Raw genomic sequence first — 13,273 nt, 5'->3', positions numbered from 1 at the left:
TTGGTATACTTTAGATAAGGGTAAATTATCTGTAAATTTGCACACCTGACATAAGAAACTGTGATGTCTCAAAATGATCGCAGGCCCTTTCTGTCCAAAGCTCTCCCTAACACTTGTTAGATGACTGTATAGATGGTACTGTGTTTTTGGTTCCAGCAGACCAATATGGTATTTTTGATTAACTGATATCAGTACCAATGTTACAGTGGAAAAATGTCACGATTCCCAATATGTCGGCTGATATGATGATTTATTCTAAAGGTACTCGAGAGGCTGCTCTCTATTACAGACACCTTATGTAAAGCATATGTAACTCAGCTCTGAGGCTCTGCTACATGTGCTGCAGACAGTGATGAGAGTACTGCAAACTAGGGCTGGACGATATAACCACAATCCTATATTGTGATATAGGATATGGATCACGATATAGCATGTTTTCTGGTTATTTAGCAACAATATGTCCCTATGAAATAACCACAGAGTTTCTGTTTTCGTCCTTTTCTGCACGTTAATGTCCATGTTAATAAACAGCGCCTCCCTCTATGGTTCGCTCCAGGTTCACTGTTCAAGCATTAGAACGTAAAGCGTTGTCAAAATGATGTAAAAATAGCCGTAAAGCAGGTCAGCTGCTGGTTTTGTGACATCATGACAGAGACGATATAGAAAAACCACATACGATAGACATTTTAATTTCGTTTTAACAATATGTATTGTCATGCCCCACTGCAAATCGATTTGCGTGTTTTGTTCAATAAACTACTTGATGACATAGTTGTTAAATCATCCCAGGCATTTCTTTCTGCTTTATGTTTTGTATTGCTAAACAGATACACCGATACTGAGATATCTGTGATAAGCCTATAACAACCCAATAATATCATGTTCTGCTACAGATACCAGAACTTTCAGCATTGTCTTGTCTTCACCAATGTTTTGTTTTTGGCCATTTTTGCCTTTATTGATAGGACAGCTGAAGAGAGACAGGAAATATGGGGAGAGGAGAGGGAGGGATGGCATGCAGCAAAGGGCTGAGTGCGGGAGTCCAACCTGCTGCCGCTGCGTCGAGGGCTGAAGCCTCTGTATATGAGGCGCCTTCTCTGAGCTAAACCAGCGGCCCGACCAGAATTTTTTCATTCTTCATAATTCCTTCAAACAAAAAGCTCTCTTTTCTTCTTGGCCTTTTTGTTCGTAATCATATTTATCATATTTCCTTGCATGATGCCTCTGCAAGTGTGTTATCAAGTTTCAACAAGTTCAACCAACACTGATAGCGCCTCTGACACACTCATATTGCACTCTTGGCATTCTGTTGGTTCCCTCCTTTAGCATAAAACAACAGAGCTGACATAGTGACAGCATGCAGCTGCTGTGGCTACTGTTGTTTACACATGACATGTCGCTACTCATAATTAAAGTGCTTTGTGCAAAGTCTGCTAATGAAAGCTTTTAGATGATGTTAAGTGGAATTTTTTCTAAACTTTCTATCGTGTGTTGACTCCTGTTATTTCTGATAACTCAACCAGAGTTTTTGAAGGCATTGGACTAATACAGATGCTGACTATAGGACCACCACAGACCTAACTATGACCAAGAGTGGTGCTGCACAGCTCGGGGCAGGTGTGTGTGTGTGTTGGGGGCACCCAAAACAAGGTTTCCCTAGTGAGGTGACAGAGGCAGCTAAGCCAGTAAACAACGATGACAGTAATCATATGTGTTTGTGGTGCTATGCTTCATCACCTGTCCAGCACCAAGGCTTGTTAAAGGACAAATGACTCTTAATAAAGCATATTCTTTCACCTCATCTCTCTCTCTCTCCTCTCCTCTCTGTCCCCCCTGTCACTGTTCCTTTGCTCCCCGCAGCCCTGCCCCCACCTGAGGAGGCCAGGTTGCCAGGCCGTGGGGCGGTGGGATTGGCCGGCTCCACGCTGAGATTGATTACCCCTCTAATCTTAGGACTGCCAGTGTGTCTCCAGGGCAAAAACTCCGGCACGAATCCCCCCCCCTTCTGCCCAGACTCCCACCCTTGCTCTGTCTGTGTACCTCCTCTCTCCCTCTTCCTCCATCCCCTTCATCCCTCTGTCCCTGTGCTGCCACAGGCACTGAGGGACGACACTAAGTCACAGCTCCAGACAGGGCCACTCGCTCGCAGTGCCTGCCTTGTTCGCCATATGTCACGGCAAATGGGGCTCCCGTGGACTCTGCCTTGGACTCGGAGGGAAAAAAATGACAAGAGGAGGTGGATAGGGGATGAGGGCTGTGGGCTGGATGAGGGCAATAGTGTATAGCAGAAAAAGCCAGTTTAGCTTAAATTCAAAGATCTTTAAAAATCAAACTTCTCTGGTGGGACGTAAGAAAAAGTACAGCCATATGTATAAAAAGATCCATACTTCCCTTTGTTCCTGGGTGTTGAAATGCTTTATCTCTTTCCTGTGTTCACACATTATTTGTTGAAGGGATCAGGTGATGACATGACACCCTTCCAGTGTGCATTATCACAGCAACAAGGACACAAGATGCATGACAACTTGTAAAGGTGACAATTGTGCTCGGCGATGCTACGACCTGTCATCCTGATGCTGGTGAAATGAGCTCTCTTGGTGGCACTTCAGCTCTCGGTAGACACAGAGAGACTTTCACTTTGGCTGGGTGGTGACATTATCTTACAGAAATTCACTCTGGCGTTCGATTTCTTTCGCAAAGGCTGATCTGTTTAGGATGAGAGTGGGAACAGAGTGGAAACGCACTGACAGAACAATTAGCACTGTCGAGTTTCTGCACTTAGATGTAGTAGGACAAAGTGGAAGTAGATTTATAGCCTCATTAAACACTTTCCTAATGAGTTTATGTTTCAGTCTCTAGTTGCAAGTTTTGTTCTTTACATAATGATGAATATGTCGTAAAAAAAAGTCCCATTTACTGTTCATTCACTGTTTTTACCAACATGCTACACACACATAGGCCCGAAATACACACATACACAAACAGGACCCTATGGACATGCTTTAACGGAGAGATGTCAGAGTGAGGGGGCTGCACATGGACATGCGCCCCGAGCAGTTGGGGGATTTGGTGCGTTGCTCAAGGACACCTCGGCAGTGGCCACCTCTCCAGCTACCAGCCCCGAATTCCATGCTTGGGACTTCAACCGGCCATCCCAAGCCAAGTTCCTACAGACTGAGCTACTGTCTACCCCAGCTAACTTTTGATTGACAAGTTGCTACGATGTTGACATGCCAATCAGAATAAAGCCGTCGACGTATCCACCTGGTATCCAAAATGTGTTCAAATGTGGTCCCTTCTTGCTTTACCGCAACCGCAGTCCACCAACCAATGGGTCATGTATCGGTGGCTATTTTTATTCTTATATACAGTCAATGTGCAATTAGCCTAGAGACTAACACGTGTTCTCTTGCTCCATTTTGTTCATAACAACCGGAAATTCATTGTCATTATTGCCTTCTTAATTCAATCAGACCTTGATACCACAACACAGATAGGATAAACAAAGGCAAACACAAACATAAAGCCCAGCACGTGACGGCTTCGGTGGCGACAACCCCTGTGATTCATGGCTGCAGTAAAAGTGGAGAGTGGGGGCTGGGTTATACGTACTATGGGTAAGATGAAGAGATGGTGTTGTGATGTGGTGTTTACATGCGTGTGCATCTATTAACCCCCAGGGGTCACATTCAGCATGCACAACCTTGCAGCGCTCTTGTGTTTAAAGAAATAGGTTTTTGGCAAAGGAGCCGCTGAAATGATCTCCTTTAAAGAAAGACAAAAATTAATCTTAAGTATTCAATTATACTTTGAAATATGGTGCAAATAGTAATGAATGTGGATTGTAAAATGGAGAATATTGTAGTTTTGAGAGTTCCGTTATGATGTTTTTTTTAGAAACCACATAAAAACACACATTTTCAGTGTGAAACTTTATGTTTACTAAACCACCTGCACCCAGGCTAGTCTTAACACACAGGATGAGTAATGCTTTAAAGCTGAGTTCATTTCATACATATGAGTGCGTCCCCAAAAGCACACGGAGAGGGCCAGACAACCATCAGAAGGCTCTTTGAAGTGCTCTTTCAGGCCACAATGGATTGCCCACACACAAACGTACTCACAAATACACACTTGAGAAAGTCTTTGAGGGCACTGTTTTCTAATTCACCTCTGCACCTGTTTATACCTTCTCCCCATTCTTCCTTTTTTCCATGTCTCAGTGAGTCCGAGTCATAGAAAAAAAAAAAAGGAAAGAAAAACAGCGTGGGTGAATCTGAGCAGAGAAACATCCTCTGGGTCTTTTTCCTTTTTTAAAAGAACTCCTCCAGATCTCATGTTTAATTTATGAAGGAGGGCTCAGGCGTGATACATCCTGGCATGACAGGCTGAGTCCATCTTTGTCTGGGAAACGTGGATCGGACCGGACCAGGGGTGATATGCCAGTCCCCCGTCAGGGCCCCGGGGTGCCACAGACTGGTCAACAGCTGGGAGCGAAAACCAACCCTTTCATTGGAACCAGAGCGTGGTTAATTAAACAAGTTCCCCTCGGTCAGAAAGCAGCTGGAGTCGGTTTTACTCCATGTGCCAGTCAGTGCCAGGCTGGCTGGAAGGCACACTCCAGCACACAAAGGAAGAGGAGATGCGACAGTGTTCTTCGACGTAGGAATGTACAGAACACAAGGAACGCATGAGAGGATGCTTCTGTTTGGGAGTATTTTGATTTAAAGATTCTGAGTCTTAGGACAGGAGTGGGATGTGCTTGCTTTGGCTCACCCACATCCCACTGTAAGCATCAATCCACAACCCACACCCTTAAACCCAACTCCATAGCTTTATGTGCAAGCATCCGACTAACAAATTTGATTTGTTTTAGGCTCTCCAGATCTGCATACTTACAGTGCAGACAAACATACCAACACGCACACACACAGGCGCAAACAAACTCAAACCAGTGAAATCTTGTCAAGCTGAGCACCGAGTCAAGATTAGGCATCCTTGTCCGCCTTCACAGCCTAAGACGTCGTGGTCAAACCCGGGGCTATTTCACAGAGAAAGATAGAGTGGCAGTTGATAGTCGAAGGAGCGGATGTGAGAGAAAACAAGACGTATTCGGAGTGCTAAATCGGTTGAAGGGTTGCAAACTGGGGGAGGGCGAGATGGAGAGCAAGAGAGGAAGAAGGAGGAGGGGGGGATGCTGGGTACAAAATAGCCAATTTCATAGTACACATGTGGATTAAGTTCCCTCCTTTGAAAATGCTCCGGAATGCCCATGTACCAATTACGCCCCGGTGGTACAGGCGGGAGCTATGGGGCCATGTTTTTGGATGTTCTTGCGCCTGTGTGTGCTCCGGCTTGCCAGATTGTCTGCGGGCAGCGTTTGTTGCCTGCTTTGATTCGGTGCCAGTGAGGCCTCGCAGGCTCTTGGCACCCTGACACCTCCCCATCAATACGCTGGCACCGTGTGGTAGGGGGTATCAAAAATGACCCAATTAGAGGATGGCAATGTGTTCTGACAGGCACTACCTGGTGGGGTGTGTTTAAAACTGCCATTTTTCTCTTTTTCCGTCTTTCGTTTTGGTGTACACTCTCTTCCTCTCCCTTCTTTTTCTGCCGCTCTCTCTATTCCGAGCATTTTCTACTCCGTGTACTCCTCACAGCGGCTGACAACAGTAGAGATGTGACTGTGTCTCCCTGCCTTGACACCCTCTCTTTGTGCGTTTCTTTCAGCTGTTTGCTACAAACATCCCGGCACTTTGCAAGTACACATGCGAGGGGATTGGTTTTGACTAAGAACACTGTGATTAGGGAGCTCAGTGACAGAAACATTATCCACAGAGTTGGCTTGTCAGTGTTCATTGCCATGACTGACAAGTTGCTGGATCTTCCATTCTCTTTCTCTATGTCTGTTTCTCTCCGCGGTTCTCCCCCCTCGATATTCTTGATGTGTCTGTCTTTTCCATGTGCAGCTGGAGTTCAGTGGGAATCTCTGCCAGCGCGTGCCTGGTGTTATGCAGGATGTCTGCAGCTCCTAACAAAGTCTGAAAATGTTTTCTGTCGAGTTTTATGAATATTAAAAGTCATAAAATCCTTTTAAAGTAGGCAGTACTTGACATATTATCTGATTTATTTTTTTCTTTGGCCATGCGTTTGTTTCTTCAACACCAGAATTGGATGCTTTTATGTGGCGCTGCAAGGAGCAAGGATTAATAGATAAATAATTGGAAAGAAAATGTATCAAATATTTTGATAATCAATTATTTCTTGTCAAATATTTGCTGGATCCAGCTTCTTAAATGCAACGGTTTGCTGCATTTAGTCATTTTGTTAATGAGAAATCCTAAGTTGTTGAACTGTTTGTGTGACAATTGAAGCAATTTGAAGACGTCACTTTGGAAATTTTGATGAACATTTTTCACAACTCTATAACTGTGTTTAGATTAAACGATTAAAATTACTGGCAGATTATTATTAATCATTAATAACTGTTAATCACAGCCCTAATTGTATGGCCTAAAAAGCCGGGATGGGCATTTCAAGTAAAACTACTATCGGCTTATCACTGGTAATTATTTGACTATTATTCGAGGTCGCCCCCTCCCTGCATGCAAACACACTCAGACATAAGGTCAAAGTGTGTACTGAAAAAACTCAGAGCTTTGTAGACTTATGATATGCTAGTTTTACCTTTTACCTTTATTTTATCGAAAGAGTCGAAAAAACTTAGCAAACAGCCTTCAGATGCGCTACAGCCACCGTCTGATGGTAGGACCACATCACAACCAGGCGTGGATAGAAACAATGGAAAAAACATATGTTTTTAAGATGAGATAATAGTTGCTTTAACTTTTCAATTTTATTTTTATGAATTAATGACTTAAATATTTGAGTATAAGAAATTGATGACCCGTCGATGCTTAATAGCTCCAGCTGATGCTTTACCTTATGTAAGCATTCAAAGGATGACGTTTTTACATGTCAGTAATGTGGCATGTCATTTCTTGCAGATATGTTAAATTGTTTAATATGGAGCAGGAGAAAGAAAGATTATACCCTCAGTTCACTTTAGAGAAAGTGACTGTCGATGAATTGAGATTTGATTCTGTTTAATTTGACCAGAGCAGAACGGAAATATGTGAGACATTTATTTACCACATTTTTTAACATCCGCTTTGATTCGTTTTCGTCGTTATAACAGTCCAAACTGCCAGACGGCTTCCCCACTCATTTATATTAGTTCTATTAAAACTGTCTATTAAATTACTTTTTGTTCCCTCTCATTACATTTAATGCCTCGGTTGCTCCATCTGAGAGCCGACTGTGAAGGTTTGGCATCTGATCCCCTCTGGCGTTATACTGGTCATGAGCTGAGCCCTCGCAGGTCTCGACTGGCATGTCAGAGCAAGCTGCCAGCCGAGATGGGCAGTTGGCGCCAGGTCCACTACCAGCTGGTGAGGTTCTGTGCCATTCTCAGGCTCATCTGTCAAAACTGCAACAACTCCCCCTCCTCCCCCTCCTCCTCCTCCTATGTGTATTTTTATGAAAGTGTCACTCCGCCACCTTGAATGAGCACTGATCACACATAGAAACCTTGATTTTAATCCCATTTGGTGGAGAGAAGCAGTGCTGTACAGCAAAATTAAGTCTAAATCTAATGTATTAAAGGTTGTTTTAGAGGTTTTTCTACTGTATTTGACAAACATAAAGTGGATTTACTTTTTATAAAGCCATTTAGTAACAGAAAAAGATGTATTACTGTATACAGAGCCCTGGTCACTGTGAAACCATGCCGGAAATCTATCTGCCATACGTCTTCTCCACTTATTTTTCGACCTTCTCCGGTTTCTCTTTGAGCTATTAACCTCTTCTGTAATACACTCGCTCTTGTGCCGTGTATTTCCGCGCGTGTGCTCGTACAGTCTGCTTCCTCTGCTGATCGATTGGATGTGCAGGTTAAATGATCAAAAAAGCTTTTACAATTATGGGACAACTCCTTCTCTCAGGCACCTGTTAAGTTGTTTGTGCCCGGGAGAAGCGGACACTTCATCATGCTACCGTAAAGGATATCCCTGCTCTCTCACCCCCGAGCTTCGTTTTCCCCTTGTTTCATTTTATAGAGGGGACATTTCTGCAGGAGACCTCCCATTTTTTTTTTTAGCAGCAAAAGCACAGAGCGCTAAAAAGGATGTAGCGCTGTTTGAGGACAATATCTTATCTACGAGTAACGGGGCCTCGGCTAATTTGTACGACTTGCCACATCCTGCCGCCGCGCAACAGCTGAGTGCTCTCAGAGAAAGACTGATTTGACTTTGGCCATTATCTTTTGATAGATAAGAGGTCTGCAGGTGCTTTTCTCATCCCTCAGGGTGTGGTTTTGAAGATGGAGGACATGTTTTTACCCATTGACATTGATGCAATGCAGCCCAGAAGCAAGGGTGCTAATGTCTGTGTGGAGTCCACTCAATCCTTGTGCCGAGTGTCCTCTCGTCGCCCCGGCCAAAGCCTGCGGAGCCCTATAACCACGGACTGTGCCCACCAACCATGAGTCATTAAGGCCTGTGTTTAGACAGGGCTAGGGGTCATTGTGGGGGACGGTAATGTATCGTCTCAGGGTGAAGTCACAAATCAGAGGCAGTCCACGAGGAAACAAAGAGGAGAATGAAATGAGGAGTAAAAAGTTAGATGTCTCTGTTTGGAAAGTCTAAACAGAGAGTGATTTTGGGCACATTTCAGAACTCATTTACCCAAAAAATACGTGTCACTTAATCAGAAAAACTTTAAATGCAGCGGAATGTTTTGGTGAAATTGTCATATGACTCCCATTGCAAGCAAAAACAACTGAAACTGGTATTTATCGTGCATAAGCAGAGCAAATTCTGTAGGTTAGTGATGAACGGTGAGAGTTCACGAGTTACAAAAAAAAAAATCACACTTTGCAATTAATTAAAGCAAATCCTTTCAGTTTAGTTTTCAGCGTATTTAAAAGCCTGAAACTTGACCATTAACCTCCAAATGGATGTGAAACACCGCCAGTGTTCCCCTTCCCCTCGCTCCAAACAATGTGCCACAAAAAGGAGCGTAAAATGAAATGATGAGTTTTAAATGTCTTTTTTCAGGCAAACTCAATTAGCAACATGTTTTTTCTCTCCCCTTTTTTGCAAAGAGCCCTGCATTAGCACCAAGGCTAGTTATTATTTTCAGCGCGGACATCTTTACAAATCATTTCTCTTTGCCTTTTCCACCGCTGCCTCCCGTGTGCCACAATGTTCCAAAGTGGGCTCCAATTATGAAAGCATTAAAAATGCTGGTGAAGGATTTAGGTACATTACACCACTCAATGACATTCTACTCGCCATTATGTTATTAGCAGAGTGCTATGTGTAAAAAGGGCCTTTAATTGAGAAAGTGTTGTAGAAAATACATTTAAAACAGCCACTGTTTCCCTCCCTCGCAGCCTCCTGCACTGGCAGCTGTGCTCGCTGTGAACGACTTCTCATCACGGACGATTTGGCTAAAATCCCTCACTCATGACAGGTCTTTTAGGACAGGACAGACCTGCACGAATGCAAGTATGTGCACACTCAGGTACACATGTACACCCACATACTGTTTCCTTTGACTCTCAATCTCTTCAGGAAAGTCCTTTGGAAAAAGTGAAAAATAAACACTACACTTATTTACTGTGTTTGAAAAGTGCTAACAAAGTTTGATATTATTATTACACCCATTACAGAACATTAGCGCCGCAACAAAGCAACTCATCATAATTTAGTCTGTGTTTAATTTCCCAGAACTGAAGGTTACTTCTGCAAAGCGCTTTTATTTCTGACCAGCAGTCCAAAAGTCAAAGCTATTCGTTTAGATATTCAGGACGACTGCAGAAACAGGAGATGCTGGAACATTTTATTTACATGTGACATTTCTAATTTTGACTATTCCCTTCTTAAAATAGATGCTCATTTCCTGATGATCCTGATCATACATTTATAAGCAAAAAAATTAAGTTCACTTATTATGTCTTTTGTGTCAGTTTTAATGAATGCTTGTTTATAGGCAGGGTTGCTTTAAAAACGTGTCCCGATACAGTTACTAATGACCTAACCAGTAACCTAATCCAAGTATCACAATTTCAAAGTAACGTCACTGATTACTTTCAGTTACTTTCGGATGACTTCAACACTAAATCTGCAAATAAGGACGAGAGAAAAGACATCTCATTTAAATGAATAGCGGTAATTATTATTTAACTTTGTTAAGTACGCTAGTCACACTACTTCACAAACATCAAGTAAAGTGCCATAAACTTATTCCGGTCCGCGGCTTGTGTTTTTACTCACACCTTCCCTGAAGCAGCATCACCATAGAAACTATTTTTCATTAGCAGCAGAAGAAGACGACAGGTTAGCTAACATTTCTAACTGGAATTCCGTGCAGCTAACGTTAGCGGTTGGTCTTACCTGTATGTGTCTTTAAATTAGATGTCGAGTCCTTGGGTAATGACAGCATTTTCACAGCCGGAAGGCAGAACTCACTGTACTGAGATGTTGCTCCCATTTCCACCCAGTGAAAACATTTTTTATCACCACAATAGACTGTTTATGGCAACTTTGAGGAGTCATGTTGTGAGACGTGTGTGTGGTGAAGTGTTGTAACGCGTGCGTGCAGAGTGCATGGTATTATCAGAGGCGGTCAGACGGACGGTTTAGAAATGAGACACCAGATGTTATAGAGCATCTTTGGCGTTATATCGTCTTCATTTAAAAATGTATTTTAATAATCCCCATTTTTACCTCTTTTTTTTCTGTAACTGTAACGAAATACAGTTCCCTTTTTTTGTATCCTAACTACGTAACAGCCTGGTTATAGGCATGCATGTATTAACAGTTGTCTGTGGTTTAACAAAAAACAAAACCTTATTTTCTTCTGAAGGCTTCAAAAAGTTAAAAAGAAAAAAAAATCAACTAACAAAGGAACAATCAACCACTGAAGTTACAGTAGTAAAATCTCCATATTAAAAAGGGTCTTTTAATGAACAGGAAATGTGCTGTGTGTCCCCACAGATTTTAACAGTGTGCCGTGTTTCTTCTTTTTAATAGTCCATCTTCCTCTAATATGGCAGAGTAACAGATGGAGTTTGGGTTCTGTCCTGCGCTGCATCCACACACACCCTATGTGTCATCTGTCATTACATTCAGGTCATTGTTTGGCGCTCAGTGGCAGCGTGACTGAGTTGGCCACGGCTTGACAACTGTCTCTGTTTCACACACGCAGGGAGAGAATACGCAGACACCCATCAACACTCGCAGGGCAGAATCTGTGCGCCATTGTGTGGCCTGGTTCAGTTTCCCAAATTATGAGCAAGATGTTGTCCAGAAATATTGAAAAGGATGGATCGCAGTGTATTTCTGCTGCGGCTTTTTCAGCCAAAGTGCGAACACTGTTATATTATTTAGAATCTGTTGTGTTTTCACTGTCATGCATGTTTCTCTGCAGGATATCTATGACACCTCACAATGTTACAAACAGAATTTCCTTCAGGACAGCAGATGGCGAAGTGTCATGCTGTATTGCATTATAATCAAATTTGATCATCCACACTAGTGGAATATTTGTCTTTTCTCTTACCTGGGTCACAAAACCATTGTCAGTGCATGACGTATAATCCAAACAGAGACGGAGTAAACAATGGCAGCATACATACAACATACATAACTGGATCATGTCGCTAAAGGATCTGTGGAGGCGTACTGTAACGAAGACAGGTGTGACGCATAAAAGATTCATTTTGTGACCCTACTTCTGTGATCATTAGAGTTGTATCTGCCTTTGATCATAAAACTAGAATTACAATTCTCTTAACCCCTTATACCTACAAACCAGGTGGAGGAAAAGTGGCTAGCAGCATTGTATGGATACAGGCCTGTCTAGCTGACTTGTATCAGTTGTGCAGATGGACCGTCCCCATAGAAAAACTATTTTGACTATTGGACATCTATCGTATGCTAAAAAAGACCTATTTAAGTTACATTGCCCCACCTGATCATGATTTGAATCCTGAGCACTTGCAAAGAAGTATTATTCCTTGAAGAGGCTTTTATTTGTCATCCTCGTCCTCAAAGTGTGTACAAAGCTTGTACAATAAGGTTGCATATACACACTTTGTATTGAAAGGTTTCCAACAGTCACAGTCATGACAGTCATTGACAACAGAGCCTTCTCCCATCGTAGCATAGTGGGGCACTGCCCTCTGCACCCAACTTCCTTTTTATATTCAGTTCAGCGTCTCATTTAGCACCTATGCCTGCACTTCTGTGTTTTACCTCTGACTCACATTTTAATGCCTTTTTCATAATCTGTGATGTGAAACCGTTAGATTGAGACCTGCATTTTTCAAAGATATTTCAGATCTGAACAGATGTTGAAAATGTGAGAGACCCCACACATGATGATATATAATCATAGATTTAACAGTTTTGCTCCTGTAGTGTGCGGAGAGCAGCGATTACGTCAAAACAGCACACCACACACTAACAGATTCCATTCACCAACAACCAGAGTCCGACTCTCAAAACTGGGAAACTCGCAAAACTGTCGCGGTCAGACGTGACTTTAGAGTAAACAAACATGGCGGACAACGGGCAGGAAGAATTGGTGCTGATAGTTTTTGGACTTTTTACTGAAAATTCAGGAAGAAAAAAGAAGAAACTGTGGATGGAGATGGCTTGAACATGGGCCGTACATTTCGTTCCACGTGACAATTCACAGACCGCGTGCTCATCTGCCCTCGGGGTTCCCCCCATGCAACATGATAACGGATCGTACATGTTTAATATTTGAAATCTGTGCGGCCACGACGTTGTTCCGAGCAGATCGGGGGAAGTAAAATCACTCTTAACATCCCTCACACTACAGGAACACCTGGAGAGATAATCTTTAGAACCATCGAAAAATCAGGACTTTGTTCACGATTGTCGGAAGAGGGGAATCGAGCCCAAAATTGATTGACTGAAATTGACTAATTTTGAGCATCGTACTCCTTCTCTACACCTTTATTTCTCCATCTCTCCATCCAAGCATCCAACCTGCCTGAGCTCCTGCAGTGGATGATGGGACAGCATGTTATTAATGCCTTTGTAGTTGAGACTTTTTAGATGCATCTCTTTGGCCTTGGCCTAGACCTGCAGGGTCAGGGTTACTACAGAGGCTGCTGATTATATATGTATGCATAAATCTAACTACAGGCCGGCCTGACGCTGTGTGCAGTTGTTCCTAC

The sequence above is a fragment of the Semicossyphus pulcher genome, unplaced genomic scaffold (genome assembly GCF_022749685.1).
Source record: "Semicossyphus pulcher isolate SPU_LCO1_2020_fin unplaced genomic scaffold, fSemPul1.0.p SCAF_9, whole genome shotgun sequence".
In the NCBI taxonomy this organism is placed as follows: Eukaryota; Metazoa; Chordata; class Actinopteri; order Labriformes; family Labridae; genus Semicossyphus; species Semicossyphus pulcher.
This window is presented reverse-complemented; position numbering follows the sequence as displayed.